Source organism: Melospiza georgiana, chromosome 9, assembly GCF_028018845.1.
Source record: "Melospiza georgiana isolate bMelGeo1 chromosome 9, bMelGeo1.pri, whole genome shotgun sequence".
In the NCBI taxonomy this organism is placed as follows: domain Eukaryota; kingdom Metazoa; phylum Chordata; class Aves; order Passeriformes; family Passerellidae; genus Melospiza; species Melospiza georgiana.
Genome location: NC_080438.1, coordinates 26,043,184 through 26,063,562, shown reverse-complemented (window position 1 = coordinate 26,063,562; position 20,379 = coordinate 26,043,184). Strand labels below are relative to the sequence as shown.

Genomic DNA, 20,379 nt, shown 5'->3' with positions numbered 1-20,379 from the left:
AGCTCTGCTGCCACCCCTGCTCTACCTGCAAACCTTCCAGGCAAGCAATAATCAGGGCACAGCTTCATTATTCATTGTTTTTACTCTGCTCCTCTTTCCTTGTTCCACTCTTCCCAGGTAATGACTTTTTTGTGCATAACCACTCAACAGAGAAGATCCAATCAATGGCTGCCAGTCTCCACAGTAAGCTTTGAAGAGAGATTACCTGGAGGTCCTGGAGCTTTTTGTTTACAGTTCAACATTTACACTCAGCAGCTATTTCCCCTTACAAAGATCAATGCAAAAATCAAAGCATGCTTACAGATATGAATGTAGTATATTTAAACAAAAAGCAAGTAAAAGAAAAAAGAAAAGTAAATTATAACATTTGGATTCCATGGGAAAAAAGAACAAGTTGGCAACAGAGCCAAATTCTTTTTTCAGTAAGAATTTAATGTAAGAGAAGTATATTTAAATGAAAATTGAGGACAAAAGGAATAACTACAAATGAGAGCCAAGAATACTCACAACAACATGTAACCTTGTTACAGGGTTTGCAAGGGTTTTCTAGGGTGAGAGACGAGAATGTTGACTTCATGTTCAGAAAGTTGATTTATTATTTTATAGTATATATTACATTATTACTATGCTAATAAAAATAGAAAGAAAAGGTTTCAAAAGCTTACTAAATTAAGAATAAAAAAAGAATCAATAATAAAGGAGCTCTCCCTGATTCTATCTCAGAGAGAGCTCAGTCTCTGATTAACCTGCAATTGTACACATCCAACATGAACCAATCACAAGTACACTCGTCACATTCCACAGCATCAAACAACTACTATTCACATTCCTTTTCTGGGGCCTCAGCTTCCCAGAAAAAAGAAAAATCCCAAAAAAAAAGATTTTTATAAAAAGATGTCAGTGACATAACCTAGTGATTATAAGGTTTTCTCTGAATCACACACACTGCAAAAAGGGTTCCATCACACTTGTGAAAAATACACACATTTCCACTTAAAATTATGGGCCCACTGAGACCTAAGATCACGGTAAATGCAGGAGGCCCAGTGTCCCTGGTGTCCCAGTTTGCTACTGGGAGCATTTCAGCTCCTCATCCCTTCTGCAGGTGGTGGGCTGAGCCCTACAGTTGTGTCACTCAGGTGCTGCTCTGCTTGTACCCTGCGTGTCTGATTTCCCTCAGGAGCTCCAGGAAGGCGACTACCAATTACTGCAAAAGCAAAACAGAAATTGAAGAGAAATTTGACAAGCAGAGACGTGCTCGGCATAAAGGAAGGATGAAGAATAGAAGGAAAGAACTCCAAAAATACATAATTAGGAATATCTTCCACCAAAAAGAATGTAAAAAATGTTTACAACATTAAATGAAAGTAATCTGAACTCGCAGAAACTGGAATAGCTTATAATAAATGGAAAGAGACTGAAAAAGAAGCAATTTTGATACTATGGTAAAAAAATGCAAAAAATGCTCAAAGCATGAGGAGATGCTAAAAAATGCTTCCATCTACTGGCAAAGATCCAACTCTTAACTACACTACAGAGCCTCTATAATGTGCTACCAGTGAGGAGATGTCTTTGAGTAGGCAGGGAGACATTTGCAGCCATTTTAAGGCACTTTATTATTGCTAGATTAGTTGAACCAGGCATTATCCTACATGCAAATCCAGATTTCAACACTGGTATCTTCACTTCCTACCTTGTCTACACTCTGCAAGTATCAGATGGGAGATTCAGAGACTACAGACAGGGGATGTGTTCAGGCCCCAGCTCTGCAAGAAAATCCAAACTGCAGCAGGGAATGCCATAGCAGGGGGTTACATTAATAGAAAATCAGAATACTTGAACAAGGGGGGGAGACAGGTGGAAAATTTCAGGCTACACATCAGTCTGGAAGTTAAACCTTCACAAATGGAAATGGGGGTTCTTCACTCAAGTCATGTAATGCTTGGAATAGTGGTGGTTTACCACGTGCCCAACAATTTTGTCCCCAAACATGGAGTTCTTCTACCTAGCAGGTGCCACATGAAGGGAAGGGCAGGTGTTGCAAAGTGTTTGTGACACAGCAGTAGCAATGTCTGCCACACACCTGAAAATGCCTGCAATGGCAAGGACCTCAGATTAGGCCCCAAATTAAGCATTCCAAAATTAAGTGTTCTATTAATAAATTAAAGTAGTAGTCATTCAGTGCAATCAGAAAAAAAAAATTGTTTTCAGAATTCTAAGTTATTAAAGAAAACTCAGCAAATGACACAGATTTTTTTTTTTTTAATACATGGTCTATACCACAGTTCAGATTAGAAAAATCCATTAAAACTCATCATAAATCCATTTAGTAAGCAATACTAAATACAGCAGCAAAAATGAAATGTAACAGATACAAAGATGCAGTCACTGATAATCCTTTCCCTGCACCAAAAGCTCAAGATGACCAAGCATCCTTCAGCTTTACTTTCCATAATTTGCTGATGTTTCTACTACTCCATGTAAAGAGCAGGCTGGGGCATGGCAGGCTATTCCTGTGTAATACAACACTTTGTACAGCTCACTACCCACGAATGCTGACAAAAGATAAACCATTGCAATCTTGCATTGGATTGTCTTTTTTTCCAATCAACTGAACAAAGAGAGGTGGACAATGCTTAAAGCAGTACAGCCTCTCTAATTATTTCACCAATATTTGCATCTTTTCCCTTGACTCTCCCCCATGCCATTTTCAAGCCATTATTTCCACTTTTGTCTCCAGCCAAGTTTCCATAAGGAGACATTCACACATGCCTGAGCAGTAGTAAGGCAGTCAAAGGAGCAGCAACTTCAAAGCAGCGTTATAGGAAGCATCACAGTCAAAAGTAACAGGGAGACAACAACAACGACAGCAGCATTATCAACCTTTGTGCTCCAGAAAAATAAAAGCAGCTCAGCTGAAAAGGACACCTGCTTTATAACCATTTACAGTAGAAATAAAATTCCATTTCCTACCCTTTTTTACTATTGCAAGGAGAAAGCAATTGATTTGTTTTCCTGACACAAACGCAGCCTTGCCGAGCAGCCTCAGCCTGCTGCAGAGGCCTCAGCACCTGGAGACAGGAACCAGCTCCTCCTTCTTATGTAACTGTGATGCCTGGAAAAGGATCCATCCCTGCTCTGGGCAAGAACAAATAGATAGGTTTACACCACAGAGCTGCCTTCCACGCAAGTTTTTCCAGAGGAATACAGCTGGGGGAAAAAAAAAAAAAAAAAAAAAGAGAAAAAACCTTTCCTGAGCTTACTCATATGCTCGTAGAGCAAAATGTGGTGGTTTATGTATCTCATGTTTTTTAATACTTTGTTTCATGCAACTTGCAAATTTGAAATACTGTAAGCCACAAAAAGCTAATGCACAGTGCATTAAACATAAATTTAATATGAAAGCATGTTTCTTAATTTGTGCATGAGTTCCAAGTAATGTCATCAATGTAACAACACAGTTATTTTTAAAAATTAATCCATTTAACATACTGATCTGAAGCTGTTATTTATCTTTATTCAAACACAAACTAAAGTAAACATATAGAACAAGTAGGTTTATGGGATGACTTTTATATTTCAGTATTTAAGAAGGTTTTGACTCTGATGTTTAACACATGTGAAGAATAAAATTATTTAAAGCTGCACACTCTCTCCCAGAATGGATTAATCCTGTATTCTAATACTTTATGAATTTTTCTTCTTTCCAATGTAGGGTAGAAACAAGAATGAAACCCAAACAGACTCAACTTTGTTTCAGATCTTTCTTAGATTTGGGCAATAAGGGAAGAACTGACTGAGGTCCCCATGAATCTCTAAATAAAGGCCACAACTCCTAAGGAGCTGTCCTTTTTTATAAAGCTCATGTGGGACTGACACTTGTGAGTGCCAGTGAGCAAAAGCTGATAATAAAAGCCAGAAGTGCCACACAACCAGAATGGGACAGACCAAAAGGACAATGGGCAAGAAGTGAAAACTGCTTTGCCACCATTCACCAGCCCATCAATTCTGAGTTGTACTCGGGGGAGAGAAGCTGCTGGAAGCAAAACAGTTTATACATTCAGCTGCTCTTCAGAGAATGGAGCATCCCAACAGGCAAAAACTCTGAAAGGCCACTGGAAAGCAGTCAGGCACCTACTAACAGCACTTTTATCAACAGGCTTTGTTTCCAGCACTCCTGGGTCATCCCTGCTCATCTGATAACTCAGCCACACAACAGCATTGTAAATTCTGACATACCTTTTGAAGAAATATATAATTATAGACACCAAATGGTTACTATTTCTCAAATTCTATGTTATGTAAAGCTGCATTACCATACATCCCTGAAATAAATATGGACTTTTATCTCATACTGTCTTCTCCCTGAAATTATCTCTAAGTAGGTAACTTAATTCCCATTTTGTGTAGACCTTTATATTCATATCACACCAAACACATTATAAAACACTGTTGTCAAGTGTAGCAAAGTTCCCTCCCACGTTTGTGATCATGATCTAACTAGCATCACTGCTGATGCTCACAGTGCATTATGTCTTAAGTCATCTGTAACTAGTAACTCATTGCATACAACTCAATAATCCATGGCAACAGTGCGTACTGAACTGCTATTTCTGAGCATGCACCTCCTCTGTGCTCAGGGCATTGACATGTTTGTAACAGTGCTGAAGGGACTGAGCACTCACCCCCAGAAACAGGCAGCAACTTGCACTTAGGTGCACTGTAAGGCTTTTTCTCTTCACTGTGCCACTGAGGCAATCAGGATATCTACCTGAAATTTCTGCTGGGCTCCGTGAAGTTTTAGTTCTAATAGTAAGTGCCCGTAATTCTGTATCTCTGTTAGCAGGCACAGGAAATTTGACTTAACAGACAAACCCCAAAAACATTTGAAAGCCTTCCTTATTAATGAGTTATGAGTGTTAATACAGTTAGCAGAAATCTTACAGAGCTGTAGGAACTCCCAATTCTTCTAAACTCAGGTGCAACATTTCTCAGACAGATCAACACTGAGAAACCTCTGTCACTTTTTCTGTCCACTGACAGGGTGCTTGATTCAGCTCAGCCATGGATCCCCACCTCTCTACCCTTCCTTAGCCAGCAGCATTCTCAGCACACTCCTGTTTTCTTCATCTGGAGGGCCCCTCTTCCCCCTCACATTCCTTACCATTCACTTCTTCCTGCATCCATTTGTTTTCTCCCTACCTAAGCTGTCTTCTTTCTCTGACCAAAAAAACCCAAACCCATAAGAAACCTCATGTTCCAACATTACTGTTCATTACTGGCATGAACATACTTGTAAACAACCTTATTAACCACAGAGGGAGCAAACCCAACAGCAATGGTGCTCCATCCACTTTGCAAACAGAAATTGAAGTCTTTAGAGAGCTGGCCATCAAAAAAGCAAAAAAAAAACCCCACATGGCTACAATAACAGCCATATCCTAAAACCCTGTCCTAACTACCAACCTGCCTCCTACCCCTCCTCATCATTACTGACCATCATTAAGCTCCTTCACAAATTCATTTAAATCCCTGAAATGCATTTTGTGACACACACACACAGTGGGTATTCAGCATCCAGGACCACTTCCCTCAAGCATCTCAGTATTTGAAACCTCCAGTTAAGACAAGTTTTGTAAACTACATAGGAACATGTTTCTACTACACTACTGCATGTTTCCTAACATTAGAAGGTACATTGAAAAGCCATCTGTATAGAAATGAAGCTTAATGAAAAAAAATATAGCCACAAGGGTTATTATAGGAAATTAATAAGGAAACAAAACCACTACATTTACATCCATCTATTGCCCATGGGTGTCAAGAAACAATTTCTAGTTGGCATCATAATAAACCCTACATTCATTCTACATGAGTATTCAAAAAGAAAATCTATGAGCAAATTCCACAGATGGGTTAAAATGCATTTTACAAGTGACTTGTTAAGTGAAACCAAGGTAAATACAATATAGAAGCTATTAAGCCAGTACACCAATACAATTAGTTGAAAGCAGAAAAGCACACAGGTGGACTGATGCTTAAGTAACAACCTTTTAAAGGTATATTTATAAAAGAATCAAGAAAGAACTGTGAAACCCATTAAATATGCTGGGGGTTTATGCAGCCTTCATCATTTATACAAAAACACAGTATGAAATTACTACAATCAACGCAATTTGGTGTTTCAGCTAAGAGGCTGCTTCAATATATATGCTATTTAAAGTAATCTGTTAATAATATAACCTAAGAAGAGGGCTTTGCATGTACTTTCAAGCTCACCAAATAAGAAACCATTAAAATACTCATTTTGAATTAAGCAACACAGCATTTACAATGTACCTTTGTAACACAGTGAGAACCAATGTGCTCTGCTGGACTGTCACTGTGGCTGGGTCAACAAAACCAGCAGCTGTATACTGGATATAGCCCAAAAAGGGTGTAAATAAAAAATACCTGTGCCTTTTTCTACCCAACACAAGCCTCAGAAACAAGCTATTTCCAAGCCATAGCATGTACTTCTACAGTATCACAGGAGAATGTGAAATTTCAAAGAGCGGGATAAATAAAAAAAAAATCACAAAGAGGGAACCTTCCTCTTACATTATCTCAGTTTGTATTAAATGTTCATTTATCTGCATTACAGTGCAGATAGGGAATAAAAAATTACATTGGCATGATTGCCTGGGTATATTTTAACCATGTAGCTTTTTTGTCTCCTCCAGCCTGCAAAGAAAGCTCAGTATTCAGAGCCTCAGTAACACGAGCAAGAGGACTTACACACTGATTTAGTGTTCAGATGAGGCCACTTTTCAAGTGTTGTATCTTTAATCTAATTTCCTATAGAAATTAATATTATGGGATTATACTGTTCATTCACTATTCTTTATGCTCATATTTTAATATACAGATCTGTCATGAAAATGAGTATCTCCCCAGCAAAAGCAAATCCAAGTGACTGCCCTCCAAGGGAAAAGCAAGCTGCTCTATGTATTTTGGCAGCAACCTGCTGGGCAATCAATACCCACACAGCTCTGGAAAAAATCCCCAGAATTGTGGTGTTATGTGAGAAAGATGGGGTTAATGCAGAGAGGGAAGGAAGGGAAGAGATACTATGGTGCAAAAAGGATTTACATCTACAGAAAAACAAGATTCTTTCATTCCACAGATGGTGGAACAAAATGCTTACTAATATAGTATCTCCAAGGACTTGGATACATAGAACATCAGATAAGATTTACACTGTAATAAACTCATTCAACACATCTTCCAACTTAAAACAAAACATACTTCTCTTCATCTCCAGATCATGGAAGAAATTCCCTGCTACTTACAAAATCCTTCACAAAATCTAAAGAATTACAGGTGGAAAATAAGTCAAAGCCATCAGAAACGAATCTGGAACAGATTCCCAGTATTTCAGCTCCTTTGTTACTGGTTCCAGCACACTGCACTGACTCAGTACAAGAACCACTGAACTCTTCAGAGCCTCAGGGTAACCAAGCCCAGTCCTCTGTCCTCAGTATTGGATGGTGTCAGGCAACAAGCTCCTTGATGTGATGCACTAAAAAGACAGATCAGCACTACCCCTACTCAGCAGTTGCTGGGAATAACACTCAAAATAAACTTCTCTCTTTCATATCACATTTATTTAAGAACCACCAGCACATTATCCACCTCTCTTCTGCAATAAACAACAGCAGCCCACTGCTTTTGCTTTCTACAACACCTGCAGAAAAACCAAATGTGCACCTCCTCACTCACTGCCCTTCCCCACCTGGCAGAGAAACAAGATTAATTTCATTTTGCTTAAATTGATATGCAAAGCTCAGAGCTGCAGAACTTGAAGTGGGAATACACATTTGATTCTGCCAGGCACCTTCAGCAGATGACTGGGGCAGGGTTTACCTTCACCCCACACTCATCAGCACAGGGCACCTCAGAGATACTGGAGGTGTGGCACACCCAAGATCAGAATGAGCTCTGTGCACCACACACACCAGAGGAATCTACATCCTCAGAAAGCAGGACTCATATTTTACTATTATTGACACCAGTCTTCAACCTTCCTCTTAAAATCCAACAGTTCAAAACGAGAGGAAAAAAAATCAAAGCTGTTGAAGAAGAAAATGAAACAGATGAGAGAACAGCTTCATTGACTGGGTTAAAAGAAATGCAAGAGAAGTACAATAAACAATAACTGAGAAACAAAGGACTCACAAACCCAAAAATATCTACAATTTTTGTGATGTAGTATCTTACAAACTTCCAATTATCTGACTGGCCAACTGGTCAAGCAATAAATTTTATGCACATTCATATGATTTGCCAATTCTTCTTGAATTTATAGTAACTACACACACTGTAAAATCATATTTCACATGGCTTGGCCTTTATTTTAGTGTTCCTAAATCGATCTCCTAGTTCACACCTGGAGTGCAAACAGCTAAGACAACATGTACACTGAGTTCAAAGCAGAGTTTTGACACAACAAAACTGAACCTGGAAACAAGAAAAGCTCCTGTAATAGTCAGTGTCATTCACAGATAAAGAAGGTATTATGTGATTTAGAAAGCTCTTTGATCCTCTTCTTCCACTGAACATTTACCCATTTCTTTTAAGTGCATCACACTACTTTTTGGAAAAAAGTACTGGTGTATGTTTTTCTATTGATCATCTGCTATGAATCTGCTAAAGTATTGCACCCATATCGCTGCCCTAAACAAAATTTTAAACTCAGAGTGGAATAGAAATGTTGTACCCAAAACCTGTGTAACATTTGAGTTTGATTATTTATTAAAAAAGGCTTCAGTATATTGTCAGAGTAAATAAAAACTTTCCAATTCCAGTAGTTTTTAAAACTGCAAGAATCCAGAAGGCTGTTAAGTGCTACTAGAGCAGCCAGAGCTCTTCTGTAATTGATAGAGCACACACGAATCTCTGACCCAAGTATGGCCTAATTTCAATTTATCACCTGATAGGAAATGTCCTCTGAATTCTCTATGCTCTGGAAAGAGGAATGACAAGTTCCTCCCAGCTACCATTTTACTAATGAAAAAAATCTCTTCTGCAAAATTGTACTACAAGTACTCAATAAAGAAAATTCTGAAACACTACCAGTCAGCCTGGTAATAATTTGGTGTAAAGCATTCCTTTTCTGGCTCTTAACTGGACAAGGGATCTTCTCAGCTCAATAAAGAAAAGCAGAAAACACTTCAAGCATCTTTGATCATGCCTAATTTCTCTAATGAAGAATAGCTGGGAAACAGCCCTAAAATAGTTTTTAAACCGAATTCTACAACATTTTCACACACAGAAAACAGCAGAGGAAGAAACACATCCAGTTTTGTGTACATTAGGCTTTAGTGCTTCTTTGTAGCTACTGCAAACATCAGTTCAGCTCGAGTCAGGCCAAAAACCAGGATGACACCAGAGAAGGCACATTTACTGCATTGCTTCACATACAAACCCATCCCCTCCACAGGGTCAGCAGCACTGCCTAAAGCACCAGCTGATGCCTCAAGCCTCCATGGGAAACCTTCCCACCCACCCCTGGCACTGTGCTGGAACCAAATTACAACAGAAATACAATAAAACAGTGTTTGAAAAAATTGTTAAGGAAAAAATTCCAAATGTAAAGCCCTACTCAAGTCCACTATGCCATCAAGCCCTTAAAAACAAAAGTTCATCAAGCCTCCTGTGGATATTAAAAGGAAGGAGAATCATAGGAAACAAGCAGCATGCAATAAAATGCCTGACAGACAAACCTAGAAAATCCTAGCAGAGCTTACTGGAATGCTTCTGGGCCTTCAGTGTGTTCCCTTAAACAGCTGATACTACTGATACCCCACTGATTCATGGACAGGTTTGTAACTTCAATTGCCATCAAAATATCAGAGGTATGATATGAACTATAACACATATAGCAAGAAAGAAAAATATATTTATAAATTCTATATACAATACAGAGACAAAATATAGAGGGGTATAGCTATTGGCATTATCTGCAAATAATTCCATATGAAAGCTGATCATTTCTACTCAAGAAACACAGAGACAAACAAAGCAACAGTGCAAGTGGAAATCCAGCACTGAAGTCCACATTTTCCTTTGCTCAGTGTACACTGGGGACAAACATGTGAAAAGCTTGATAGGTGAACACCAAAACTTCAAAGCAGAACATATGGTCACACTGCTGCATATTGACATCTCCAAATGATCAAATCTCACGTGAAAACATACCAGTGTTGAAGTTTCCTAAAGCTCTCTTTCCCCAGCCTTCATCACTAACACAACTACTGCCTTAGTTTAGATGTCACACAAGCTCTTCAGAGAGCACTCCAGCTCCACACTTCTAAAACACAGAGGATCTACAGGTTGTGACTCTACACCTGCTTTTCACATAAAGTTTATCACCTTTGGGTTTTTTGCCTTTTTTTTACTGTAACAGAACTATGCCTGTGCAAATCTCAGCTGGCTGGACTTGCTGCTTTACATCCCCTCTCCCAGAGGATGTTATCAAACTATCTGGATGAAAGAACAGGGAAGGAACAATTTACCCTCTGCTGACACCCTGAAGTTCCTGGCCATGCATTCTTGCCTTCAACCTATGTTTTTAAATTAATTCAATTTCTCTAGTAACTACCTTTAAAATAGTTTAAGTGACACTTTATGGATTTCCTCTGCCACTCATGTTAAGCCTATTTGATGCTGATGTACTACTTGGAGGGCTGTTATTTCTGAAAAAGGAGTACCAATATCAGCCATCTCTGCTTGTCTCTTGCAGCAGCACAGCAGTAATATAATTACCAATGGAATCATCCAGTAATAAACCAGACTGGAATTATTCAGTGAAAGAATACATATAAGCTCACCTTAAAAGTATTTTTCCTATTCTGTCTGCTATTCTGCAGCTAAAGCGAAATACAGCCAAACAGATAGTAGGTAGGAATGTACTTTACTTGTATGTAAAAATAAAATTATCATAGAGATAAGACCAGTAATTATTCTTTACATATAAATTATATTTGTGTGCATTATGATAAAGGTCATTTACTTTTATCACACTGATTTTTCAGTGTGTATTTTTTTTTGATAACTATATAGCATGTTTTGCTCTAGTCATTAGTCCAAAAAGTTGTATCAATACATATCCTGAATTCTGTTTTCCTGAATTCCAATTCAAGCAGAAGCTACTATGTCAATAAAAGATCCCTGATGTATATTTTGTATCATCCTATCCATCTGCATTAATTGACACAATTTTCACAATATTACAAGACATAGCCAACACTTCTAGCTAACACAGAAGTAAAAGCTGTCTCTATCAGCTCAAACTCAATGCTTTCAGTTACTTCCAGCCATTTACTTTTGACTTTCTATTGCTTATCAACACAAAAAGCTTTGTCAACTTGCAGTACCATTGTACCCTTCTCAATGCTTTACAGAAACAGCAGCAGGGAAAACCAAGCATATTAGTTCACATTTCTATCCACATAAAAGTCTGAGTCTCCTAAAGAATCACAAATAGAACCATAAACAGGCCACCCTTCAATTTCTTTAATCTCAATCACATTACAAAAATAAACATTAGCCTTTATATAACACTTTCAAAGAAGCCTATGAATATACTGGCATCTTACAACAGTGTTCTGGAAAAGATCACAGCTTCATCAGCACACAGACTAACTGTGCACTGAAACTATCATTCCTCAACTGATTTTCAGTTAAGAGAATCAGTTTTATTGGGAAGACTCTCAGCTTAGTATATAGAAAGGATTTTTCTGATCAACAAAACAAGAACATACAACTTCTTCTCAAAACCTCTTTTTGGCCAACTTGAATAAAAGCAAAAGGCCACTCTAATCCTTTAGCAAAATAATTTCCAGGTAATTTTCTATAGATAGCCTGCAAACTGAAAAACAAGCAAGCTGTTTTCTGCCAAAGCTGGCGCAGCAAGTGGACAGACTACAACAGACATTAAAAGCTTATCATTCTTTGCCCACAAGTTTTAATGCTGCATCTTTGTTCAGTCTCTACCTTTGTTCCCTCAGACAATCACAGCCAGACTTTATGCCAGGCTAAAAAAACTGTATTTCATCTCAGCCTTAGCCCCAGGCCCCAGATCCTGAAATGAGTGTGTGTTTGAAAGTATTTAATCCCCAGCCTCGTAACTGCCTCAGAGCTAACACAAAAATAACACCCAGGATCAGGAGTCAGCACGGCGGCTTTGGGGTGGGTTTCTTCCTTTCTCACACACTAAAGCAGGCACCATAAAGCAATGCAAATAAATCACAGTGTGTCAGAACATGGTAACTTGTTCAGGGCTGATCAGGGCTTCAATTAGAGGGGGAGGCTTGTTTGAAATTTTAAACCCTTCTTCAGCTTCCATTTCAGATTCCCCAACCCTCTGAAGAGATTTTTAAATTTGTCTCTCTTGGGTCAAGGAGACTGGTCTTCTCATTTTGCATCACATGCCTTAACTTTATAAAAAGAAGCACACTGAGGGTTCAGGCAGTAACAAAGGATTTGGATGTCTCAGCCACTGAAGGTGTATCTAAAATCGGGATGTGTTCCATGCAATCGAAAATGACTTGCTAATAGAAGTCAATTACAATGTTTTAAAGCCTTGCCTAGTCAGTTAAATGCTGCCCAAAGAAAATAAAAGCTTTTATTCAGGTAGAGCATCTTTTTTATTATTACTATTTTATTTGTTTTTACACAGCTCCTTCCAGGTTTGGGTTCTGTCTGGACCCAAAAACTGAGGGCAGTGTTATTCAGAAATTCTAATCTGAGCCAATCACACTTAATAAGAAGATTGATAGAATTCAGTTAACTTTTAATACCTGAACTGAATGAAAATATGTGTAAAAATGACACTCTCTGAAAAACCTCTTTCATAAAATAATAAGGAATATCCTGTCTATAAATAAAGAAGATCGTTAACACGAAAACATAAAGTCTATCAATTTCCATCTGCTACTTGTTTCTCTGTCTGGTTAAGAAGATAAAAACATTTCTTGAGCCACATTCTGCCACAGGCACCTATTTAGCCATAACATTTATGAGCAAGAAACTAGCCTACCTCTGCAAAAAGTCTGACATGTCAAGAGTGCCAGTTATTCTTAGAGTGAGACATGACCACAATTTCACGTAATTAGAGATGTTATAAAACGCATCCCGCCCGCTCTCCCCATCCCCCTCCACCACTACCACCATTGCAGGAGTGACTTGTTACACATCGCGATGAGCAAGTAACATTCCCTGCCCGGGGAGAGAGCGGAGATCAGGCCATAAAAAGGGCACGAGATGCAAACAGGGATCCTCCCTCCCCTGCCCGGCCCGGCAGCGGCGGCTGCCCGGGCACAGCCTCGCCCTGCCCCGCGCGGCTCCCGGGGCGTCCCGGGGGGAGCAGCAGCTCCTTCCCCATCCCCGGCATCGGGAGAAGGGTGCCCCGGGCGAGCGGGTCACCTCCGGCCGCCCGGGGACGGAGGGGGAACGGCGGGAAGGGAGCTCAAGGACCAGGGCGGCCGCCGGGGAGGGCTGGGGGGCGATCGCTGCCTTCCCCTTGGTGGCGTGCCGAGGACAAGGGCGGCAGGGCTCGGGGGCGCCCGGAGCCGGCAGGCCCAGGGCGCTGTCGGCGATACGGCGGCTCCACCGAGGCGCCGGAGCCCTCCCCGCCCGCCCGCCCGCGGGGCCTCGCTGCGGGCGGCAGGGGCCTGGGGAGCGGGGTACCCCGGCCTCCCGGGCCCGCGGGCTGCGTGCCGCACACCGCTCACTCACCTCGGGAGGCAGCAGGCGCCGCCGGGTCTGCATGGCGAGAGGATCTCCCGGGTCCGCCCCGGGAGCGCTGGGGGCCGGCGCGCCCTCGCCGCCGCCAGCCGCGCTCGCTCGCTCGCTGCCTCCGCGGCCAAGGCCGCCGCAGCGCCCGGCAGCAGCGCCCCCTGCCAGGCCCCGGCGGCAGCGCACGGCACTGCGGCACCGCCGGGGAGGCGGCGCGGAGCTGCCGCGCCCCCGCCCCGCGCCGCGGGGTCCGCGCCGGCACCCCCGCACCGGGCCCCGGGGTCCGCACCGGCACCCCCGCAGCGGCCGGACAGCGGGAGCAGCCGCCCGCTCTGTCCCCGCGGGGACCCGCCGAGCCCGCGGCCCCCGCAGCCACACACACACATACATACACACAGAGACGGGGGCGGCACCGGGCACCCACCGCCGCCACCGGGCGCTGCCGGTGCCCCGCGGCCGAGGGACGCGCCTCCGGGCACGGCTGCAGTGTGCGTAGTGTGACCACTCCACAAAACCTGGTCAGAAGGACACGCGGCTGGGAGCCGAACGTGTGTTATCTCGCCATTTCGTGTTAAGCGTCTCCACAATCGGAAAGGGACACCATCCTGCGGGACGCCCTCGGCCGCCCCGAGAGGTGCGAGGCCCGGAGCCATTGGCTGGCAGACACGTTCAGTCCTCAGCAAAGAGGTTTCCAGAAATTAAAAATAAAAAAAGATAGAAAAAAAAGAGAAACACAACACACAAAAAGAAAAAGAGAAAACAAAAACAAAAACAACCCCACACATACCAAATAACAACAAACGACCACGCTCGTTCCCCACAGAAGCCGCGATGGCGAGCCGGCAGGGCACGCCAAGCCGTGACACCGCGCCCGGAGTCTCACCCGATCTCTCTCCGAGAAGAGGCGGCCGCCCATGCCGGGAGCGGGACTCTTCGCCTGGCTGCGGGCGCTCGGGAACTCCAGGAACTGTCACACACCGTGTGCCGCGGTCCGCCGGGCGCGGGCTGGGCGGGGGGCGGCCGGTGCCGGGCTGCGAACCGGCACACCGCGCCCTCACCGCCGCCCGCAGCCTCACCGGGGCGAGCGAGCGCCCAGCGCCTCACGAACGCCCCATCCCACGCGTCAGGAGCCCCTCACTCCTCACCTCGGGAACCTCTTGCCTCAGGAACCCCTCATCGCTCTCCTCAGGCAGCCCTCGCCTCAGGAACACCCCATCCCTCGCCTCAGGAACCCCTCGCCTCGGTTCCCCCTCTGGAAGGGCTCGCTTGGTGCCAGGGGAATGGGAAGGAGTCGCTGTCCCCTCAGCTTGGTGCAGGTCTGTGATCTCCCAGCTGCAGCAGGGCCATGTCAGCCCAGGCAGGAGGGAAAGGTGAGTGTGGTGGCTGCTAATGCAGCTGCACGGCCATTCCCTCTTCCCAGGCCTTCACACTTACAGGCCATCCCTTTCTGGCAGGTTGGGCTTCTCCATTAACTTGCCGCATATATCAGTGAATGCGGTGTAATGAGCCCCGGTGATAAAATCTAGGCCTCCTTGCTCCAAGAGCATCAGCCCATCCCGCTTGAAATGAAAGGGAAGCACTTAATGTTTATTCATTGATTCTGGTGGAACTATGTGCTTTTCAAGCGAAAAATATGAGATACTCCCAATCAACTGAATCATCAATCCATGGGCAAATAGCTGAGGAGATAAAAAATGCTCATCCATCATAGCTGGGAGTAGCATGTTAATGGAGATGGAATTTATTTACTCCCATAAAGCATTCCTGGTTAACCCCAATTTGCTATCTCTTTAGCAATTAGTGTTGTCATGCTTGTGAAGCACAGTTGAGGGGTTCAGATTGGTGCAATACACAATTACTGTCTTCAAAATGGTTCTCATGAAACACCTCAGACTGATAAACACACAATATGCCTGACAAAAAAAAAAGGGAAATTAATTAAAGAGTGAGTGGTGTAACCTCCGTAACCTCTGGCCAAATGCAAGGCAGTGCATAGCTTTGCCATCTGTGAATATCACTACCATAATTTTGTTCTACTTTTTTTCCTCTGGATACAGCCATTCATTGGGATGTCTCCTCACCAAACATGGAGAGGTTTTTCCTGAAGGGTCATAACTGGTTGTTTTGCAAGAAGGCAAAGCATGAAAGCATGCAAAACACGAGTTAGGAGCAATGGGAATCATCTCCGTGAGTTAAGGTGATGGGACATGGTGTCATTCCCCGTTCCTCCTGGGTATCTTGGATGCCTTGTGACTTGCTCCTAATGAAGATGTATCTGGAGGAGCAGCAAACTTCACAAGCTCCAGGGAGCTGCTCCAGGCACTTGTGGTGCCAGACACCTGAGCTTAGAGCAGGGAGATTGCCCATCCTGTGTTCTCAATGTGCTCCCTCTGCTAGAAGAAGAAACATTTCAATATTGATAGTGAGAAACACTGTGTACAAACCAAACCAATAATTTTGATCCCAAGCCACAGCAAGGCTGCAAGACCATGGACCATGACCTTTCACTTGGCACAAGAGTCCAAATTACAAACTCTCCCATATGAATGTGCAGCTCTTCCATGTCCATGAGCCTCTACAGTGTTGTCATAAGAAATGGTGCCTGATGTTATCCCACATGACAGCTTGCTATTGAGCTTGCCACCTCTTTTCCCAAGTATTTTTCCCAGTTCTTTATGAGAAGCTACCAAGAAAAAGGCATAAAGGAGAGCAGAGAGAAGAGGATACTACAATTTGCAAAAGGCAGGGGATGGGAAAAGGGGAAAGAGGAGCACAGTTAGAAAGGTGAAAGGAACCTCTGAGGTGCCCTGGTTGCAGGGAGCAGCACAGAGTTACAGGATCCATACAAAGATGTGTGTAACATACTGGGATCTGGGAGTTGCAAGGGATTTAAAATGATGCCAGAGTAATCTTTGAGCAACAGAGTTAAAGACAAATAAGAGGATTTTTTAGCTACGTCGTGAAACTTGCAGAAACCTGGAGAAAATGAAATTTCATAATGTCTTCATTCTGTTTCTAGGTAGAAATAGTGGAATGGTTAACAACAGAACTCAATAATTATTCCTGGTCTGTTTTTGGGGAAGAGCCATATGATACACAAATATATGATGATGATGATGATGATGATGATGATGATGATGATGATGACGATGATGAAATACATTCCATTACAATAAGCACTGAGGAGGATGTTAAACAGAAGCTAATGAAGTTGGCTATCAGCAGATCCAGGTAACTTGCATCCAAAAGTGTTAAAAGCACTGGCACAGAGTATCTTTAGACCATTAATGTTGATTTTCAATAAATCTTGGAACACTGTTAAAGTTCCAGAGGAGTGGATGAAATATTGTACCCATATTTTAAAAGGGTAAACAGGGTGACCAAGGTAATTACAACCTGCCAGACTGACAAGAATTCTGGGTAATAAAATGGGACATTATCTAGATTACTTGATTGAAAAAGAATTAAAGAATGGAAACACAATAACTGCAAATTAATGTGGAAAATAAATCTTGCAAAAATAATTTGATTTTTAAATGGCATTACAAGTTTGGTTGATGAAGGTAAGTAGGCCTGCAAAATATTTGTTCTGGTAACTTGCAGCATTTTAATTAAGAAGCCAAAATGATACTGACTCATCACAGCACTTATTAAACTGTTGAGACTCTAGCTAATTGACAGTTACAAAGTGGGAAAATAAAAAGTCATCATCAAAGAATGTGTTTCTGCATCCTGTGGCAATTAGTTCTACACTGCATTGTATTGATATTAATGGTTTTAAGAAGAACATAAAATCATCACCTAAAGAGTTTGCAAGTGATGTAAGCAATAGGGATTAATAAATAACAAGTCATGCTGCAAAGTAGCTGAGACAGCTTGATAACAATAAATGTGCATTTCTGTACAGCCAAATGTAAAAGCATGCATCAAGGAATAGAGGGAGTGATTATAGGATGAGAGAATTTGTGCTTTTACAAGTTAATGCTCCAAAACCTCAAGAATCATCACATATAATCAGGAGAAAATAAGCAGGTGGTGTGGTGCTGTAGCCAAGAGGATAATGCAATCCTTGGGTTTATAAACAGGAGAATATAGAAAGAGGTCTCTATTTTTCTGGTACTAATCCCACTGCTCCTGAAGTCTGATACCCAAATTCCTTAATTCCTTAATAGAAGCTGAAAAAGAGGTGGCTCAGAGAAGATCAATAAGAATGATTTAGACTGAAAGTGAAAAGGTTCAATCTATTTCAGTGTCAAGAAAGAAGGTGAAAGGGTGACTCAATCACAGGCTTTAAGGACCTTCAAGAGTCAGTGAGTGTACACAGATGTATTCATCTTCCTGTGAGGTCTTTTACCAGGGAAGGTAATTAATCACAGGACAGTTTAGGACAGGACAAGCTGGATTTCCCAGCATTGGGAATGTCAAAATCAGGCGGTCGTAAAAACTTAATTTCGACAGAAGCAGGAGTTCAGTCCTGTAAGTCTGCTCCCTGGGAAATAGAACTCTGTGTCTGTAGCTGTGCATTCTGGCTGCTTGTCTATGCAGGAGCTGATTTCCTGGGGCACTAACCTGTCATCCCTTTCAGCATCATCTGACACAGCTCATGTGCTGCTCAGCACATGATGGGAGCAGCCGTGGGGATGGCAGTGTTTGCAATGGTTCAAGGGATGGGTGGACTCCCTCACAGAAGGCAAAGCCTTTGAAGCATATTGCATACCAAGATAACTTTTCTCACTCAGGAAGCCTGAGACATGCCTTGCTGGAAGCTGGGAGGACACTCCTGACAAGTGTGACTGTGTGATTATCCTGCTACTAAACTCTTCCTCTGGCATCTGCTTCTGGCCACTGTCACAGACAGCGCATTGCTCTTGTGCAAAGCAGTCTCTCAGGTCCACCCCAAAGCTGACCCACGCCTGATCTCTGAAAAGTGCAGTGGGAAATTTAGTGTGAGCAGAGAGCAGATGCTTGATAACGTGCATTGCACAGGAGAGGGCAAGAACCAGTGGAGAGAGCAAGAATTCTCAATATCAGAAGGTCAGAGGCTGACTTGGGTTGGGGATTGTACACAAGGCTCTGGACGTCTCCAAAATCTGTCACTGAAGCATTCAGGAGTCTCCTGGTCTGGTCTGGTACCATCAAAAAACTAAAAAACTTTGCAGCAAAATGTTCATTACTTTCCCAAAGTAGTTCCTGATACAACTGCTCAGCCTTCTCCTGATATGCAAGATCTCGAGGAGGAAAGGCCTGTGCTGTGAGCCTGAGAGTCCAAACCTCTTGAGTGACTGAAGCTTTTATTCACAGTTCCATGGAAGAAAATGTTGGCTTTTTTCTGCACAGTTGCTAATAACTGCTTGCATGCCGCACTTTGACAGAAACAATACTCTAAGTATTCATTACTAATGCCGTTCCTAGTGAAGGGCTTAGTGATCATTTAACCAGTTTTTGTTGTAAAATAAACGCCCTCGCTGATAACACCCTTGGAAAGAGGCGAGCAGACGGCGCTGCCGCCTGCAGTGCTGTGGCTTTGCCCTCTAGTGGCTGAGGGCCTCGCCCAGCTCCGGTGGTGTCGGTCTTAATATGGTTTGATTACCTCATCAGCCTTGAATCTTTGATTTTTCTAAATTCTGTGCAGTCTTCATCCATTAAACTCAAGTACTACCTGCACCAGAACAATGTGAATCAATAAAATCCTTGGCTTAAGATTCTCAGAATCCTATATTAAGGTTAACTCAGTATTAGTGAGTCATACGATAAAGCCACTAATACATGGGCACTTAATTAATCTATGATGCATTTTCCACCAGATAGGACTTAATCTCTTGGAAGGAAAGAGGCCTGCTAGGTCATCATCTCATTGTGTGAGTCAGTTTCGAGTCATTCCATGCTCAGTACCTCTCTTATTTTGTCCAGTTTCAATTTTAAATGTGCCGTGTATCCTGAGAAGTTAAAAAAAAAAAAAAATTGTGAGGTAATCCTTTCCAACAGTAAACTCATTATGCATTTGAAAGGGGTAAAACTTCTTTACTGTCTATGCTGGCTAAATCTTGAACATCCATTGCTTTTATGTCCATACTCCAGGCACTGACCTAGAGGGTCTAAGAGATCTATGTCTGTATCTGTTTCAAACCTCTATGGGAGCCTGAGCAAGGACTTTGGACTTCAAGGACATCTCAATTTTTTCTCTTCCTCTTCCTCTGGCATCCATTTTAGATTATTACACCAAACTTCATAAGGAAATAGCACTTATTCAATTAAATTGTCTTTCTCTCCCCTTCTCTGTTTCCTGTATCTTTAGGATCTCTTGGCCAATTTCTGCCACAGCTGAAAAAGTAGTAAGTCTCAAAGGAAATTTAGTTCTTAGAATTTTTTGTGTCGATCCATGGCCAGAGACAGAGGGGCTGAGCAAAGCAAGTGCAGCTCTGCTGGTCCATACCCAGTGTGTCAGTCAGTGCCCTGGCCTTGCAGAGAATGTGGAGCTGAAGTCATTGTGGCAGCAGGGTCATCCTGCTCATGGCAGGGCTGAGGAAGTGCAAGGAAGAGATGGGAGGGTGAAGACACAAATCCACGTGCAAACTCAGTCATATTCACAGGACAACTTTT

General features: G+C 42.5%; 1 protein-coding gene across 1 annotated transcript in view; it reads right to left on the bottom strand.

Annotated features, from left to right (window-relative positions):
• ZFYVE9 (zinc finger FYVE-type containing 9) overlaps window positions 1–13,889 on the bottom strand; it is a 54,649-nt gene extending 40,760 nt beyond the window's left edge. The window contains exon 1 of the mRNA XM_058030744.1: window positions 13,780–13,889. The gene's annotated coding sequence lies outside the window, so the exon portion shown is untranslated. The remainder of the gene's footprint in view (window positions 1–13,779) is intronic.
• Between the last annotated feature and the right edge of the window lie 6,490 nt (window positions 13,890–20,379).